Source organism: Polistes dominula, unplaced genomic scaffold (genome assembly GCF_049000335.1).
Source record: "Polistes dominula isolate Pdom_NZ unplaced genomic scaffold, Pdom_raw_medaka contig_73, whole genome shotgun sequence".
NCBI lineage: Eukaryota > Metazoa > Arthropoda > Insecta > Hymenoptera > Vespidae > Polistes > Polistes dominula.
The window spans coordinates 9,158,820-9,179,500 of record NW_028300951.1 but is presented as its reverse complement, the minus strand read 5'-3'; the positions used below and the strand labels follow the sequence as shown (position 1 = coordinate 9,179,500).

At 34.8% G+C, this 20,681-nt stretch overlaps 1 protein-coding gene across 1 annotated transcript in view; it reads right to left on the bottom strand.

Moving 5' to 3' along the window:
- Positions 1-19,890, bottom strand: part of LOC107067890 (uncharacterized) — a 55,314-nt gene extending 35,424 nt beyond the window's left edge. The window contains 1 exon segment of the mRNA XM_089172399.1: positions 19,716-19,890. The gene's annotated coding sequence lies outside the window, so the exon portion shown is untranslated.
- Between the last annotated feature and the right edge of the window lie 791 nt (positions 19,891-20,681).

Here is a 20,681-nt window from a genome sequence, read left to right as displayed (position 1 = left end):
AGAATTAGAAGGAAGGAAGAGAGAGAGAGAGAGAGAGAGAGAAGAGAGAGAGAGAGGAGAGATCGTTGCTTGGAATTAGTCTACCTATCTCGTTTAATCGTTTTATACAAACATAGAAATTCTAATGCTCGAAAGATAACCGTTAGAATAGAACTAGAAATTAGAGTTAGAATTAGAAATAAAGAGTTATTTCAGTTTTTTTTTTCTTTTTTTTTTTAAGTGGATGGGTAATTTTTTTTTCATTTTTCAAAGGAAACAAAAAATACATATTCATTTTTAATTTATATTTTTGTAAGATTTTTGTAAGCAACGCATATAAAAAAACAAAACAAAGAAAAGAATAAATAAAAACATTTCTAACTAAAAACTATGATGGTCTAGTTTCATTTTCTTTTCCTACCTTTTCCTTCTCTCTTGCACGCAGCATCACCTGTTGCATGACAGCTGGACAATAATATTTCGAGTATGTCCTATATAGAAAAAAAAAATAGATAAAAAAAATGGGATAAAATACGTAGAATTTAAATTTTTTTAGTTGGAATAATACGATAAGATAGATTTAATAAAGAAATTTTTTAACTCACGCAAATGAATAAAAACTGTCCGAATTATTATAAATTAATTGAATGTATTCAAATATACGTAGTTTATGATTATAGTTATCGAAATTTACGTACTTATCGATTATATTGACTTAACTCTATATCACAAAATACCGTTCGATATTTGGGAAATTTCTCTTATCTACACGGAAATGTGTGAACATGGCTGGTGCCTATGTACCATGGGTGCTTCCGGTAAGTGAAACTGGTTGGTCCATTGGGTGTCGTGAGTGTCGAGCTTGTGTTTCTCGATTTACGTTGTCGAGAGTCTATTCCCGAATACCATGAAATTTCATATAAACCATGAATTACGAGAAACGTTATATAGTATAATACTTCGCCATAAGATTCATTTAATAAGTAAAAAACAAAATGTATGAGTTATAGATAAAATAAAGAGAGAGAGAGAGAGAGAGAGAGAGAGAGAAAGATCAAAAATTAGTATAATATTTATCCAATAAGAAATGAATGTAACAATTATTGAAATTCATTGAAACGTACGTTATCAAAAGTAAGTTTAATTCAACAGGCTGTTACGATTTGGCTACACCGATAAGATCGGATTTCTTCATGTGAGCTCGTGTTATCGGTTCTTATCGTCGATTGCGACGGAACTCGATATTCAAAGAGTTTAAGGAAGAAGAGAGACGAAAGTAAAGTCGTGCTAGCAAAAGAGAAAAGAAAAGAAAAGAAAAGAAAAGAAAAGAAAAGAAAAGAAAAGAAAAGAAAAAAAAAGAAAAGGAAAGAAAAGAAAAGGAAAGGAAGAAAGCGTTCCTTGGAAATTTCCATAAGCACTAAACCAAAAGGCATCGTATGGGCAATACATGCGTAGGCGAAGTATTAAGTTTCGGGGAAACATAAGGCGTTGTAGTTGAGTCGTGAATTATTAAATATTATATTTAATTCCGATGAATCGAAAGATCGGATATCATGAATTATTATTATTATTATTATTTTTATTTTATTTAAAATCTTTAAACGATTGTTTAACGAGAATACTTTTTCGGACCAGACCGTAATGAATTGAAAAGTCTCTTCACAATCTGATATAAAAATGAATTCTTTCTTTTTCTAGTCAAACTTATTTTTATCTATTTTTATCTATTATAAAAATTTGTAAAAAATGAATAAAATCTTAAAAAGAAATTATTTAAAACTCGCCTTATAGTATATTATATATCTAAAATTAACTACGAAAGTGACGATATAAAATTTATCACGAGTGACACGGTTTTGGCAAGGAATTATTATCACCCTTAGATCAATATAATTGTTAAGTAACTATGATAGAACTTAATGAGCGTGTTCTCGTTTAAGTACGTTTAAACCTTTGGGATATAGAGTTAGTTAGAAAAATCTAATCGTCCCTTAGTACATCGGTAGTACTAGACCTAACTAACCCCCCTGATAGTGGTTGTGTTTTAAGTCTTTGTCTCAAAGACTTTACACGCAATTTTTGTAGAAAATCATTAAATAGGTAAATCGTTTGTATAGGAAGTAAAGATAATGTGCATTATGTTAACCCAGACGCCGCAACACGGTAAAACGCTTTGAACGTAAAGGATATTAAAGTTTTGAACGCGGACGAACGAACGATGGCGAAAAGGCGAATTAAAGTCAAAAGAGAAGAAAACGTTTACAACGATGAAGAAGAAGAAGAAGAAGAAGATGAAGAAGAAGACTTAGTAATAGTAGTAGAAGAGGTAAAGAAGAGTGTTCTCTCTTTTTCTCTCTTTCTCTCACTCTCTCTCTCTCTCTCTCTCTCTCTCTCTCTCTCTTACTCTCTCTCATAATCGTCTTTTTCGAAAGACGACAACACCGTGAAATTATTTAGCTTATAAGATACGTGATAATCACCGATCATCGGCCGATCGCTCCAATTAACGTCAAAATATTTGCGCTAAAATTACAGTCCCGGTAGACGACAACGACGACCAGGAGGAAAAGGAGGAGGAGGAGGAGAAGGAGGAGGAAGACGAGGAGGAAGAGGAGGAGGTTGAGAGCGAAACGAATTGGGGTAAGGGGCTAAGAAGGGTAGGGGAAGGGGAAGAGGGACGAAACCTCGCCCAACACCACCGATGGGTAATCGATACAAAAGTCCACAAGGGTTGGGCCGCCTTAGTGGCCCCGGCCGTGTGTTATGCGCATACAAACGTGCAGTCGACCGCACTAGAGTGTGCAATTGCACCACCAACTAGTGAACTTTTTACAAACGAACGTTGGCAATGAGGCAGAGAGAGAGAGAGAGACAGAGGAGGGGTTGAGTCTTTTTTTTTTAGGTGAAAAGGTTGAACAAAGATAATGGAATATTGTTACCACCTTACATTTATTCCTCGAGTTGAAATTTTTCGTGTTAAAATACTGCATTTGCATAAACAAAATCATCGATCCTTATATCTTTTCGATTTCATTAATATTAAAAATAACATATATTTTTATATATTTTCATAATTTCGATTTGATCGTGGATCGATATAGAAACAAATTTTCATTAATTTTTATCAAATTCGTTCGTACACTGTGAGATATTGTTCAATAGGAAGCGACGGAAAAGCGTCGAACTCGCCAAGAACGATGATAACGAAAAATATACGAACAAAATTACGAAGTACGTAGAATTAATTTGTCCGATCATTACTTGTATTAATTTGTATTAATTTTTAATACAAATTAATTCATTGTAAGAAGAAAGAAAAAGGGAGAGAAAGGAAAAAAGGAAAAAGTTTTAATGATAACAAAATAAGCCTTTTGCAACATTATCAAAACTTTTCTTTTTTTTATCTCTATCCCCCTCTGATAAACAAAGCCGACCAATACAACTACACAAAAAACAACTAATACATACTTCTTTCCCATAACGAAAATTCAAAAAAAAAAAAAAAGAAAAACTTAACATCCATCCAGCGCATTTTTCTCTATAGCAAGCAGTCCATGCCTGGACGAGCGCATTTGCGTTAAGCACGCGCTAATCGAAGCCTACGCGGTCGAGAAGGGTTAGAGAAGAACACAGAGAGAGAGAGAGAGAGAGAGTAAAAGAGAGAGAAAGAAAAAGAGAGTGAGAGAGAAGCAAAGGCTCGCGTCTGGCTCGCGCTCAACAGCGAGGAGAAGAGCGGCGTAATAAAGGCGCCCTTTTAATGGCCAATACTAATCAATGAAATACGAAGTCACGGAGCTGTCTATCTTTCTCTTTTTCTCTTTCATACATACATACATACATACATACATACATACATACATACATACATACATACATACATACATACATACATAACATATATGTACATACGTACACGGATATACAAGCATTCGCATAGAGTGAAAGAGGAAGAGCGATGGAACGATGCTGAGTTCGTGCAAACTAAGGGGGTACGCAGTTTTCTCTCTTTCTCACTCTCCTTTTTTCTCTCTCTCTTTTACTTGTATAGATGCACGTATGCACGCACGTATGCACGCACGTACGCACGCCACTCTTTTTCTCCCCTCGACCAAGCTAACTCTGCTCCATACTGAAAGACCATATCTGTATGTGTGTGTGTGTGTTTGTGTGTGAGAGAGGCCACGATATTTTTCAGGATGGGATATTTAACGCGTTGGTCAGGTCAGTAACCCCAGGCAGTCGGGGCCCTGCGATTGGCCGGCCTCGACGACGCTCTGCCACGAATTCCCGGCCCCTCATTGGCCGAGCCGGGCCCTGGACCTACACCAACCTCGTGCGTACCTATACGAGTATACTGCATCATTTCTATCCTTATTCTTCCTCATGTTTTATATCCAACTCTCTCTTTTCTTTCTCTGTGTGTAGATTTGTTTAAGTGTGTGTTTGTGTTTTTATTTATTTGTGTGAATGTGCATGTGCATGTGAAGAAGACGGACCACGCGATACGTCATAGTAGAGAGTGCCGATGTATACTCGAGCCAAACTTTTCCAGTTGTGATATTAGAGTGAATGAGACAGAGTCAGAGAACGAATGTGAGAGAAGGAGAGACAGAGAAAAAGAGAGGGAATGATATAGAAGACTTAAAAGAGAAGGAAGAAGAAGAAGAAGAAGAAGAAGAAAAGTACATTATGCGTGTAAGAGACTCGGCGTGTTCTCACGGCCGAGTCAGGCAAGTTTTTCGGTTCTTTTTCGATTCTTCGGTAAACTGCGAGACATAACGAATACTCTCTCTTTCTCTCACTCACACTTCTCTTTTCCTCTTTTACCTTTCTTTTCCTCTTTTCTTTTTTTTTCTTAGCATGTATAACGTATGTATACTAATTCGATCATGGTCGAATCCGTGAATACTTTCTCAGCTTGAATTTAAAATGATGAATCGCGGACAATCTTCTTTGCTCATTTTTTTTCCTATTATATCTCCTTCATATTTATCTCTTGAAAAATTCGAGGACGATTTTTTCTTTCAAACGATAATTATTATTTTTGTTTTTCTTTACTTTATCAAGAATTAATTTATATAATTGCGTCATTAACAAGTTTTTCATAAAAGCCGATATATAAATTCATAATAGTTATAAAAACTTATTATGTATATGAGAATATGACACAAGGTTTTCACCATGCGCGTGTACAATGTATGATAATTTAAATATTAAATGTAAATATATTGATAATAATTGCCGCAAATTTTTTTTCATGTTTTTTCCTTTTTTTTTTGAATCATTCTTTTTACCTCGGCTCACTTCAATAGTCGAGGTGCTTTAACATCGAAGGAATATTGCATCAGATTAATATCGAACGCAGTTGTATAACAAGGATCATTTGTAACATTGTAGACGTGATATCGGGCGTGTGCAATTAAATCAACAGCGAGTGGTTAATAGTGAAGAACCTAATCTCTCTCTCTCTTTCTCACACATATATATATATATATATATATATATATATATTGATAGCAGGTAGGTAAATCAAAAGGGTAGATATGCCAAATCCATAGGAAGCCCACCCAGATGATATGACACGGCAACTAGTCAAAATTTCGAATAGTATGCTCTTTCGACATACAAATTTATATTACTCAGTGCCATAAGCGCTCTGTATGATGATATGGAATCTCGTTTGATAAACGTCAACGCGGTGCCACATCAAAATCATTGGGCTGCTCTACGAATACGTCGGTTATCTCTATGTATATGAAGAGCTCTAGAGAAAGAGACAGTATGTATGTGAGTGTGAGAAAGATAGAGAGAGAGAGAGAGAGAGAGAGAGAGAGAAAGAGAGAGAGAAAAGCCAGCTTGTAACCGTGCAAGGGTTAAGCCCTTTTTGTCCAGAAGGACGAGCATCGAATAACCAAAGAGAAAGAGAGAGTGAGAGAGAGAGAGAGAGAGAGTGGCGCCCCTTTATGGAGCGAAGGTTAATCCAGCGTATCTCTATGGAGCGTTAACGTCGAATCGTCGCTAATGGCGAACGAACGAGCAATGCATGACATTCCAATAACGTGTCGTTGGATCATTGATAACCACCCTTGGCTTGGACGAGTTACTAATTGGATGACATTACATGCTAACCCTTAAATAAACTTTATTTCCTATTATTATCAACCACAATCTACATTTTGACTATTTCTAGAAAATAACCTTGAAATCTTAGCAAAAGGTTTGTACCCAAGAGAGTTACGATTTAAGAACCGTTAACGGTAGCATAAACGTGAGCTCGCGAGAGTCGTACGAGTGTATTGGTGACTGGAGGTAGGTGTAAGGATGGTCTTCTACTCAACAGAAAGAGAGAGAGAGAGAGAGAGAAATAGAATGAGAGAAAGAGATGGAGATATGTACGTTCAGATGTAGGCTACCAGAGTCACGACCCTCTTCTTCTTCTTCTTCTTCTTCTTCTTCCTCCTCTTCTTCTTACAATCGTTACTCCTTCTTCTTCTTTTTATTCTTCTTCGAGTTACTTCTTCTTTACTTATTCACTCACTTATCTTTTTTATCAAGCTTACATTTATAATTATTCTCTCATTTTCTGTTCATTTTGATAAAAAGACAAGAAAAATAAAGTTTAGGATTATTTTAATGATAAATAGAGAAGGGAATAGAAGTGGGTGGGTGTTAGTAGGAGAATATCAGAATGCTTTTAGATGATTTAGTAGGTATTCCTCGAAGACTCCTTGAGATTATGGTAGGACCAATGTATGCCGAGTGGGTATCCACGTTATTAGGTTGCACGCGTTGTCAAACGCTCTGTTCATTGTCTCTCATTGATGCCGACCCGACCCGACTCGACTCGACTTCGACCCTCGAAAACGCACACAACACTACGTTGTTGTTGTCGTCGTCGTACGCGTCGGTAACGCTTGGATTCCCTTCTCAACTTGACCACCCGACCCGTCTGCAGACCTTACTACTAACTACCCTTTCCAACCAGCCACGTTCCTTTTAACCAGACTTGGACTGAAGGCTTGCTAGGTGCGATAACAAGCTACCTACCTACCTACATACCTACCTATCTACCTACCTACCTTATACTACACCGGTAACATTACCCTTCTTTCTTTCTTTTTTTTTCTTTTTTCTTTTTGACTTCGTCGTCGTTGGTTCCGTTGTAGGACCACTCGAGACGAGAAGAAGCGTGCCGCTTCGCTTTCGAAGAAATTCACCTCGTGTAACCATTCTTCGGCCTTCTTACCGTTACCTACTGCAAAACTTTCTTAAAACGTTCTTTGATAGACAAGAAGAAGAAGAAGAAGAAGAAGTAGAAGAAGATAGTTTCAGTTGAGAAGATGGAATCTCTTTCTCTCTAAGTGTGTATGTGTGTGTGTCTAATCGTTTAAAACGTTCGAGTGTATTTTCTGATTTCAGAAATTAATTTGTAATATTTTATCATGTTGAAATTTTAATAATGTAATATATCTAGAGTAATATATACGATAACGTTTAAGTATTATTTTTTCATACTTTTGATATTTTTAATAAAAATTATTAATAAGCGTAGAGATAATTTCTTTTGTTTTGTGTTTTCTTTTTTTGTTGACATATGAAAGTAGCAAGGATAATTTAGAAAATTTAGGAATTCGTTATTGGAATTTGTTTCTTTCGTTTGATGGTATCATTTTGTTCGTATAATCCTTGAATGAATAAAATAAATGCAAAGAAAGAAATTAAATTATTTCTATTATCTATGGGATAAACATGTACATGTACGTGGGAATTTTATAGAGAATTAATTTCATATCAACGATGAGCGAAAGAGAGAAGAAAGTATTACGAACGAAAGAGAATATTTGCGAGGTTGCCGAGATAAAACACATGCTTTTAATTTCTCTCGTTTATTAATTGCTATGCATTTAACATAAAAAAAAACAAACAAACAAACAAAACAAAAAGCCCTGAAAGGATTTCTTCAAAGCATTTACTTTCCTACATAGTTCAATGTATCCTCTTATTTTTCGCGTTACAGTATCACGCGCACTCGTTTCTCTTTGATACATATTCGTACTATAATAATAATTAATAATTACTAGAAGCAGTAGCACTCGTAATTAAGTATTTCTCGTAACCGTCGAACATATAGAGCTGATTAAGTCGTTTGTAACGTTTATTTACGGATCGTTCGTCAAAGTATACACACCGTGTTAATATACTATAAAAATAACACGGATCATTCGAATTATTTGATATGAAAAAATATATATATATATGGATATAGAATAAAAAAGAAATGAATAAAAAAATTAACAAATACACACACACACACACTCATACATGCGCTTACACGCAAAAAAAAGATATATATATATATTAAATTCGTCTTATTAGAGAAAAAGAGAGAGAGAGAGAGCGTGGTATAATATAAAATATTAAAATATACGTATAATATAATATTCATCGTCGATCAATAAAATATAAAAACTGTTTGAAAAAAAAAACTATGTTAAAATCATTATTTGTATAAAGAATTATGTAGATTTTTGTATAAAGAACAAAGAGAAAATATCGTTAATGTATATGTATGTGTGTGTGTCGACCATTATAGATTATTAACATAATTTTATATTCGGTCTTAACGTCGTCATTGGCGAGACTCCTCGTTGATTGAGCGTCAATGTAACTCGGTTCTCGAGAGTTTGTCGGCAGCACGGTGAAAGTCTCTTTGAGGTGGATCAAGGTGGTAAGCACGAACGACGACGGGCTTTAAAGAGGTGGTGCTCGAATAAACTGAATTTCGGCTAGAGTGCCACTTCACAAGAAAAGGACTGAAAGAGATGAAGAGAGATAGAGAGAGAGAGAAAGAGAGAGGGACCAAAAAGCGCGAACGAACGGTCCATGCTATAGATAGCACAAAAACGTTTTAACCCTTCAAAAGGCCACCACTACTACCACCACCTTCATTTGCTCTCTCACCGAAGGTGATAACGCGAGAGAAGACTTCGTTCACATTTTCATATTATATACCGTAGAATATTATTTCCCCCACTCTCGTAATATTTCATTTATATTATCCTACTATTCCCGTTAAATGCGAGAATCATTTCGGGTTACGAGAATCAAAGATACAAATTACAATATATAATAATACTTACAAATTATACCTATACATTTTCAAAATAGAATACGTTATTTACAAAAACGTTCAACACACGTTAATAATATTTTTATTATAACTCTAATCTTTTTAGTGTGCTTTTTACAATTCTTAATTGGTTTTCTACAGAAAAAATGAAACAATATTTTTGTTATCTTAATAGGAAACATTTAAAGTTTGTTAAATTTCAATTAATTTTGATTGAAAAATCATTTCGAACGATTGTTAAATTATGTACGAAATAACAGATTATTTTTCAGTTTTGATGGAATCCGATTGAATGAGAATAACCTACATGATGTAATATGCTAACAGGAGTTAAGAAAGAATTGCAAGGTTTATTTCTGAACGAATATAAAGTATAGTGAAAGATACCAAAGTACATATGTATAATAATGTGATGATACTTGTCCCAACAAGCTGAAGATGCATCTTTAATGTTTAACAAATATTCTCATTCGAAGTATTAAGATATATAAAACGTGTAAATTATGCGTGAAATCATTTGAAGTATAGTTATAAGAAATTCAACAAATACGGGGACAATTGTTCTTGAGTGCAATAAAAAAGGTGAATAATATTGGAATCATTATTTCATGAAGTAAAATTTTTCAATCTTATAATTTTATACGTTCTCTTTTATATATACGTTTACCAGCACGAATTTTTAATTAGGATTGTTAATTGGATAGAAATGCTATAATGCACATACGTAGATGCACGAGGATAAAAAGTTTTAGATTTAGGAGTACTAATTTGGAATTTGGGTTGTAGTGCCGGAGATACGAGAGAGCTTACAGCTATCGAACTTCTCCTACCTTCTTCCTCCCAATCGGGTCTTTTTTCATACCCTGGAAAGAAGGAAAGGGAATGAATGGGAAGGGTATGGTTTAGCGAAGGCAAGTAGTACACAGTACTTGCTCGTAACTTTCGCAATTAAATCTGTATGCGAGTCAAAAGGGACCAAGTCTCATTTTTATTTTACAAGCATGAGTTTCGTCCTACCTCTTCTCTTATTTCTAACCACCCGACCCCCCAACCTCATCCCAGCCCACCCCAGCCCACCCTCTCTCTCTCTCTCTTTTTTTTAAAGCCGCAGACGGCATCGAGGAGGGTCTCTTCTCGAGCGACTGTGCGACGACGGAAAATCGTTGTTGACGGACTCGAGTGCACGTAGGGAATGTCGAGGACGCGACATACGTGTTGCCCTTATCCTACGGCAGCGATTTTTCAAATTACCTGGCAGCTTCAGAATCGAGAGAAAACATCGACGAGATTAGTTAGAGGGTGCTCGTGCCTGTTAACGCTCTATAAACGAGTCCTGAATACAGCAGAGACTCGTGGTATTCGTCCCGCTGATGCGATGCGATGCGATGCAATGCTGCTGCAGTACTGCATTACATTGCAATCCCTGTATGAATCGACTCGAGAGCTGACCGTGTATCTCTACTATCCCCCTATACTACCTCCACCGATCTCCTCCCAACCTCACTTCACCACCCGCGCAAAAACCCTAGTAAATGTAACTTATATTTATCGCTATAGATGTACACTGAATTTTTTCTTTATATTAATTTCCATGCTACAGAATGAGAGATTTACTTATAGGGCTATTTTTGTCAGACATGTTTTTTCTTTTTCTTTTTTAAAGGATTTTTTCTTTTTCTGTTAATTTCAATCTACTTGAAATTTAATGAATTATAAATCTTTCTTTCTATTGAAATTTTATAGAATAATTTAACTTCCTATTACTTTGTATAAAGTATAATAGTTTGAAAAATTGTAATATTGATTTCCATTTATTTTTTAATATATATATATATTTTATTAATTGACATTTAAAGAGTTAGAAAGTTTAACGCGTTTTGAATAATGAATTTTTGTTGGTATTAGTGATAATTGGACCATGCCTATAGACAATGGTAGGTATATTCGATATTCCCTACCGCATATATGGTAACATTGTCTGTAGCAATAAGCTTAAGGAGCTGATGAACGGATTTTGGTTTGATAATCATTGTCTGTTTAGGTATCTTACTACTATACATATATACACATTGAATCTATGTGTAGATTATTTAAGTATATTCAGTTATAATCGCAAGGATGAAAGTGGGGTAGGGGGGAGAACAAGACTATTCGATTAAATGTTAAAATATTATTTTACATTACGTAACGTAAAAGAATAGATCTGTACCAATAGATAATAGATATGAAATGTTGATAATTATTCGAAATGCTTAGTCGATATCTACCATTGATGCAGGATTATTAACGTAATGTCGTTTCATGTCAATTGTCGCAAATACTAGCATATATTACATACGAAGATGAGTAGGATAGTAATGATTACATTCGAAACTATCTACACTAAATCGATTTCGCTTTGGTTTACATAAGATTCTAATCTGATAATCAATAATCGTGACAATTAAATAACAAATAATTACCGAATTATTCAGATCGCAAATACATAAATTGCGTAAAAGTATACAAGTACTATGTTATTTTAAATATCTCTTTTAAAAATATTTTTAAAATATGTTTCTTTTTTTTGCCCCCCCCCCCTCAAAAACAAAAGTTACATAAAATATAAACGAATGACTGAACTATCATTCGCTATATTATACTTGTCAGTAATTTTCTCCTATCATTAATATAATCGAATCAAATTGGTATCTGAACAAAGTTTCTAATAGCGTAGTATAATACTCAATATGAGCAAGAATGATTCGACTTGATATATATTCTTGACGAAAATTCCACCGAAATTTGGACGAGTAAAATTAGTGACCAGGTTCAATCACTATACGTTACTGCCTTTGCACGAAACTATGTCGCGTTTCGGGATTATTATAAGTTTACGTAGAATTAATAATCAAGGTATTAACCGAACAAACTGTGGAAGATTATGCGAATATATTTGAAATTAGCTGACAGAATTCAGAATAAAGGGGTACTCTCTCTCTCTCTCTCTCTCTTTCCCTAGGGTTCTCATTTGGATGGAATGTTTACACTCGACTTACGTTTCCTCACGGTTAATGAATTTTCTCTGGTCCAAACCCCATACAAGAAGGGTAGGGTATGTCAAAAGGTATTTCTCGCGGACTTAAATGAGATTTATATTCGCTGTCCTTCCCCATTCACCATCCCAAAAATTTATCGAAACAATACAAATGAAATTGCAATATAAAAATATTTGATCTTCTTCTTTTATCAATTTTGAATTGTTACCAATTGAACTCGATGTAAAATGGTACACGTGTGATTGGATTTTCGTGTTATAAATAATATAGTTTATATTTTTTTTGTCCCTTTTTTTTGTTTCGTTGAAAAAAAAAAAAAAAAGAAAGGAAGGAAAATAAAAATCATTCATTTTCTTTGACATTCTTCTTTTGCTTTATTTTTTTTTTTTTTTACTTTTTCTTTTTTCTTTTCTTTTCTTTTCTTTTCTTTTCTTTTCTTTTCTTTTCTTTTCTTTTCTTTTTTTTTCACGTGCTAAGTAGTCAAAGAGAGTTTTTTTTTTCGGGACGTGATAATAAATGGACCGAAAGCTAAATTAACGTCGATACATATACACAGGCGAAGATCAGCCAAAGGATTTTGTTCGTATCAGTCAACAAAGTTGTTAAAGGCGTGCCATGAATGTTTAGAGCGTTATTATTATTTAAAAAACGCCCTTTCGCTTCGCGACTTTTTTGCCGCTAACAGAGAAAGAGAGAGTGAGAAAGAGAGCGAGAGAACGAGAGAGAAAGAGAGAGAGAGAGAGAGAGAGATTCCGTTTCTCGGCAGTGATTAAAAATAAAGTTAAGCGCAAAATAAATTTTACGTGTGATTACTTACATTATCGGTTATTTTAGTAGGGGGGAAATGCGCGACGAGGCCTCGTTACGACGAGAAGTTTTATAAAAATATTGGAAAAACGCAAAAGAGAAAAGAAAAAGCTCTGTTGCTTCTCTTTACGTTGACGTCAATAGAAACTTTAAGGAAAAGGAGAGCACGAAATTGTACGAGTTTATTTCTCTTTATTATTGCGTGGGATTTCATCCCATTTCATAACCACCCCACTCCCATCACAATCCATAACCCAATCCATTCAAATAAATTATTATTATAGGAATCATCTTTGTACCGTTATCCGTCGATTTCGATCAATCAAATGTTAATTTTTTTCATAAATTGAAACATTACTTTAAACATTTTAATAATAAATATAAATAATAATCGTTTATCAATTTGTATTGTATAATTAAGATAACGGATGATCGTTTCAACGTGTTAACGAAGAAAATTAGCGTTCAATGAAGCATTAGTCTCATATGTTTGCGATTCGTTAGATTGTCGTTTTAGTCGTCGTAGTTTTACTTTGTCGTTGATGATGTGTCGTCTATGTGTCGTCACGCACGCACTCTGACGGCATACAGAATCGATCCTGGGAATCGAACTTCCGCTCGGTAAGTTCTTCCGGTACGCGAGAGTCCCATTCTATATGACACTGGAACAGGAAGTTGGATTTTGTCGTAAGAACTTTGGTAAATCTCGTATAAGAAGAAGAAGAAGAAGAACATCGGAGATTTCCTATTAAAAAACGATTTCGATCACGATCAGTAAAAATCATTCATAATTCTTATCAGATTCTAAAACGAAAATGGGGATTTCTTCTTACTTCTTTGGTTTATCGTTTCTCATAGAAATCATCGAAAAGAAAAAAAAAGAGAGAAAGAAAATGATCTCATTTTCACTGACACACTTCTTCAAAACTAAATTCTTCTAACATGAAACGTATCAACGAAGATAAATGATAGAAATGGAAATAGGAAGAAAATCAAATGAATATGATGAAAATGTGAGATGATGATGATGACTCGTACCGAAAAAGGGGAACGCGATCTTTGGATTGTGTGCCTTCCTTCATCCTTCGTGGCCGAGCTTCGGCTGTTTTCATGGCCGTCATTTAGTAGGTTCGTTCACCCCTGGGCGCAGGGTCGTACGAGGAGAGTAGAGGAGAGGAGAGAAGGGATGACGGTCGAGGAGGAAGGAGGAGGAGGAGGTGGAGAAGGTGGAGGAGGTGGCGAAGGAGAGGAGAGGAGAAGAGAAGAGAGGAGAGGGGCCAGACGGCACGTACGGCTCGCCGTGCTGCAAACGGAGGAGACGTCGGAGGAAGGAGGCAACGAGGGGATTCCGGAGAGCTCGACGAAGCTTCTGCGTCGGAGCGACGAGGAAGAACAGAGAAGGAAGAAGAAGAAGAAGAAGACGAAGAGGAGCGAAACGGGAAACAGAGAGAGAAAGAGAGAGAGAGAGAGAGAGAGAGAGAGAGTGTGTGTGAGGGGAAAGGAGAGATTGCGAGTAGTCGAAGGGTCGAGTAGGTAGGTGAGGAGAAAGCTGTTGGTAGTAGTGATAGTAGTAGTAGTAGTAGTAGTAGTAGTAGTAGTAGTAGTAGTAGTAGTAGTAGTAGTAGTAGTAGTAGTAGTAATAATAATAGTAGTAGTAGTAGTGCTGCTTCTGGTGCTGCTGCTGCTGCTAGTGCTGCTGTTGCTGCTGCTGCTGCTGCTGTTGGTGTTGGTGATGGCAATGAAGAAGGAAGAAGGGGAACACACAAAGAGAGAGAAAGAGACCAAGGGAAAAAGAGTTCAGGCAGGTCTGGGATCGGACGAGGGTGAATGCGTGACGGTGTGTGCCTTAGGCTTTTCTCTCTCTCTCTCTTTCTGTTTCATTCTATCGTTCCTTCCTTCTCTAACTTTGCTTTAACTTGCCTTGCCTTAGAGAAGACTGCCTGCCTGTGCCTACTTGCTTGCTTGCCTTCTTGCTTGCCTGCCTGCACGCCTCCCTTCTTCATCCTTCCTTCCTTCCTTCTTTCCCCCTTGTCCAGTCATCCTCCTAAACCTGCTCTCAAAGTCAGCAGATTTTTTTGGGGGATGCATACCCCTTTCTTTTGGATCTATTTTCTATGTAGAGTTTTTTTTTTTTTTAAGGAAACTTGGTCTTTGATTATATATCTTTTTGATATAATCGTTATGTTTAGTTATTTAGAATGTTAAATAGGATATGTTATATGTGCAATAAAAAATCTTGTAATAATTAAATGCTGAGATACACAATTAACATTTTATTTAATTAGATATTTACCAATAAATATTTATTCAATTTGATTGCACAGAACGAATGACGTCTAAATTTAGGTTTCCCAACGGAAATGTTTGCACGTACGAGGAAAAAGTGTGGATCACTAGTGCCGATAAAAGACACCATAGGGTTGAGATCACAAACAAGGCGAATACTTCGAAGGCGATTATGTTGATGTTTGCGATCGGTAAGTCACGCGACCTTTTGGTTCTACTTAATTGCTTCGATCTTTTCGATCTTGCAGCTTGTTGATCCACTAGCATTTATTCGACGTAAGATCTTTCTGCTTCGATTCAATATGATAAAAAAAATAAAAAGTCACTTCATGAATATAAAATTATTGAAATAATTTATTTTATTATGATTAAAGTAGGCAAACGTATTCTATACGATATATTTAAGATATCAAATTTAATATAAAAATTAATAAAAGTTTAATCATTTATTAGTAAAAGAAAAAAAAGGAAAGGAAACACGCGAAGGAAGAGAGAGAGAGAGAGAGAGTGAGAGAGTGTGTGAGGGGAAGGGGAAGGCAGAAGGCAGGTCGTTAACATGAAAGTTTCCTGGCGAACGATAAGGTTGTTCGTAATTCGCATCTCCTGCTCGATCAGGAGATGCATGCACATCGGAGCTTCAATTTCCATGATGGATGGGATCGGCCAGAGTCGTCCGTTCGATGCTCCATCAACGGACCACGACGCACCTGTCCAAGGTTTCCCTATCTACGAAGTGGTGTCACTAAATTTAGGTTTTCACCGGAAATGACCGTAAACTCAAAATAATCATTCGGATGTTACGTGCATGGGCAGATTATTAATTAATTAGGGTAGGGGAATGGTTCGTTTTTTTTTTTTTTTTATTAAATTACGATAATATAAGATAACGTTTTTGTTTTCGGTACTACGTTATAAAAGATTATCTTTACGAGGTGAAAGTGTTCTATATAGTACTTTTCAAGGCTACATGATGGGAGGTGTTTCAAGGTTATTATGGTAACACCGCCGCGTGATCTTTCATATTTAATTTCAATCGAAATCGTTTAACTTGATAAATTAATGGAACGTTTTAAAGAGAAGGTCTATTATATTTAATACTTATATTTACTATATTATAGTAGTATAAATATATAGTATTATATATTAATACTACTATATTTATTTAATTAATTAAATAACAGTGATCGAATTAATTTTCCAATTTTGCAGGTAAAATTTAAACGAGAGTTTTCTAATAGTTAAGAAATAAAGGTAAGTGTCGTGTATCAAACACATCAGGTATACCGCCAGATGATCCTCTCAAATTCTTTACACTATCAGTTTATCGTAGAAGATATATATACATATAAAGAGAGGATGGTGACAACCTCGCGAACTATTCTCATCGTCTTAACCGCTTTGACTCGTATTTCATGATGAAAGAACCCATTTTCACCAAAACTAAGCTTCTTCGAGGATCATTTCACATACTTTTCGTCGATCGTGAATTCGAGTCGCTTTTACTTTGTAACAAAACGCGTTTACGTCGCTAAACGATCCTTTCCTATCTCTATCGCGATTCAAAGGAATTCCCGAGGAAATATAATAATGATCTTAAGTATTATTATTATTATTATTGTTAACGTTCTATCTTTCTTACAAGACGTTTACATTTTATTTTTATTTTGAGTTTTTGTTTTTTTTTTTTTTTACCATTCTACAAATTTTCAAACGATTATTCTTTAGAAAATGTTAATATTTTTGTATTCGTTTTTCTCATTGACAACTATGACTTTTAAAATTAATTAATCCTTTGGTTACATTTGACGTATCAGTACGTTATGCACATTTTTGAGCAAGGATGCACAGGAGGTTCTGATACGTCATTAAAACTGAGACGAGCTTTAATTATTGTTCATTCTGGTTTATTTCAAAGTAATAAGTAATTTTTTCTTTATATTAATATAATTATATGTAATATTATATTTAATGTTAATTTAAATTAGTATAATTTTTCAAAGTAATTTTCAAATAAATGCATACCCAAAGGATTAATTTCGATTATATGGAAAAAAATTTGATTAATGCTTGGGCAACGACCCAATACTAGGAATGCGTGTAATGCGTGCAATGCGTGAAATCGTATACACGCGAAACCTCGAAATGATAAAATCGCGTTAACTAGTCTTCCTCCGGACAAACGCACGTGCACGTTGTATATGCGATCCTCTAACACACGTGTTGTACACACATGCGACTGTTTCACAATGTTTTCTTTTCGATCGTTCTATTTCTACTATTTTTCTCTTACTTCGGTATTCTCGATTTAGATAAGATGGAAGATACGTTTTCCGTTTTCTCTTTCTCTTTTTTTTCTTCTCTATTCTAAATTCTTATTGTTAATAAAATCAACTTGATAATTGTAAATAATTTAATAAATATAAATATAACTATTATTTATTAAATATTATTTTATATATACGTAATTTTTATATTTAAAATTTTCATAAATAATTTAATTAATATTATTTATTAATTAAATATAATAATAAAAATTAAATAAAATAAAATATAACAAATTTATCAATTTTATCTAAATTTATGAAATAATGATAATAATGTTTAAATCTAATAAATAATAAATAGAAATGATCTATCGAATTTTAAATGTTTTTTTATAATTAAAAAGTTCAAATCATAAAACTGAAGATCGAACTATAATTTTTATCTCTTCTTTGCAAAAATAAGATAAAGAAGAAAAAGAAAAATAAATTCGTAATCATCGTATCAAAAGCATCGATGTGATCGTAAAGGACTTAACATAGTTATCCTTCGGGTATATATACGTCCAGCACAGAAGAATCATTATATCAGGATAACTCTAGTACATCTCATACTTTATTATTCATTCAAATGAGATTGAAATTTGATTTGTTATTAAAAGTCTGCTTTCTATTTCTACAGTTATATTCGTGGTTATTCATTCTTATCTTTACTTGTACATTGAGAATGTACGTTTTGATAGTCGTGCTGTTCTATTTGATCTAATTTACGAATGAAATTTCCATTTCATACTATAGCTATATATTCACCTTTTATAAATTTATATAATACCCTTATTTAAGTATACCTTATTTCATATATTTTAAAAAGGTCAGTTTAGTTATTTCATGAATAAACGGATTTCACAAAATATTGCTAACATCTATAATAAAAAAAAAATACGTATATCATAAGCATATATATATGAAAGTATTAGTAAAGTAGAATAATTGTGCATGCGTTAGGCGAGATATTACTTGATAGTGTGTGGGCGTTGAAGGTAAATTTCGCTCGCGTTATCGTCGCAAGCTAACGCAGTGGTGTGCACCAAGCGTAAAACCAGGTAGTGAAGAGTTTTCAAGTGGCAGCTGCCATCCAAATGCACCGCGTTTATGACGCAAACGCGGCCGAGTTGCTGCCGACCGATAGAAATTCGTTTCGTTTTAGAGATCACGAAACTTTTCAACGTGTATACCTACCTATCTACCTACTTCATCGATCATTTTCTTTTATATCTTTCTTTCAATTTTTATTTTTGTATTTATTTATTTATTTCATACACTATATATATATGTATATTATAATCTTTTTTTCTACTTGTATTATTTTATTACTCGTTTCATTCAACTTAGTGATAACCGGTTCTAATCATTTTCCATAAACATCTTTATTATTTATTTGCACATGTGGTTGTTTTACTATGACAACATGCACACAGATGGTTTGTGTTGTTTAGCGGTAAGATCTACTGCTATTGGTTTTAAGGATCATTATGACTATTCTCACATCGGTAACTACAAGAAGGTAACAAAGTAAAGGCATTTATGTCCGAATGAATGCTCTTACTTCCACTCGTTTAATTAAAATTCTCCTCGTATAATCGCAGTTCATTCGGACTAGCTCGTAACACGTTCGAGTTATGCTTCACGTTGAATGGCGTCTGTGCAATAGTAAGGATACTTTACAGCGCCGTGAGGATGATTATCATGTCGCTAGTATCCTCATACATCTCTTTTGTTCTTAACCTTAGTGTTATCTGGGGGCTTTAATTAAATCGAGCTCCGACATTCGCGCTTTCCTTTCTTTTTTTTTTTTGCTTTACTTAAACGTTTTCTTTTTTACATTTTTTTTTCTACTTCTTTTTTTTTCACAAGGAAAGAAATAAAATAGATCTCTCGAGAAAATATGAAACAGACCATGTGTTTTTTTTTTAATTCTTTTTCTGTTTCTTTTCATACAAAAATTTTGATCAATCATCGATCGAATCTTCTTTTTTTTCTTCTTCTACGTGCAACATTAGGGTCTAATAATTCTAATATGCATTTAGTTCTAAATACGATCTATTTAATTAAAAAAAAAATGAAATGTATGTATGTATGTGTGTGTTAAGTAATTTTTGTTGTTACAAGTCGACTTATTTCGATAGAAAATATTCTAGTGAAATTTTCTCTCACCAATGACTCTTAAATCTTCTTTTTTTCTTCTTCTTCTTTCGTCCATGGGAGGACGAATATATTCCTTCTTCTTCTTCTTCTTCCTCGCATAGGTCGAAAAGCGATTGTAACGAAGAATTCAAGACACCCAGCACGACATTCAAGCGAGAGAGTACGAAAATTTTTACGACGGATACTTTAGAGCGAACGACCGAAGGGTTGCAATGAAAAGAGAAAGACAAGAGTACAAGTAGAAAAAGAAGAAGAAAAAGAAACTGTAGAAAAAGAGAGAAAGAAATAATATGACGAAGAAGAAGCAAGGAGTACGGAATCAGGGCTTCGTAAAACGACGTAAGCGAGCGTCGGAATGGCTCGTAATGCTTGACGAAGGTATAACCTTAAAAACAGGGGTTGAGGGAGTGAGTGACGCGGTAGTGGAAAAAGGGAATGAGTCGACCTGAGAAAGTTGAAGATGAAGAAGAAGAAGAAGAAGAAGAAAGAAAAGAAGTAGAAAGAGAACGATGAGGTTGGGGGTGGGGGGTTGTAAGGGAGATTGAGAGGGTAGACGAGTATTCCTTCTGGGGGGGTCTCGACGTTACCTCTCTACGTAGGTTTGCTAGCAAGGGGTGGGAGATCAGGAGGTGAGGTAAAGCAAGAAGGAGGCCTCTCTAGGTAAATGAAACGATGTCGTTGACGACATTTGGAACAGATAATGGCGCGAATGTGCCGCGGGGGTGAACGAACCGAGGGTTGGACTGGGTTCAGTTGGTTGGGTCGGCTTGGGTTGGGTTGGTTGGCTGGTTGGTATCACATCAGCTATCGATCTTATAACGCTGTGTGTTTCCCGTTGTCTCTTCGTTCAGCCTCTCTCTCCCTCTCTCTCTCTCTCTCTCTCTCTCTCTATGTATACATATATATCTTTCTCTTTCTATCTTTCCTTCCTCCCTATTCGCACGCACGACTATCATCTCTCTCTGTTTTTTTACT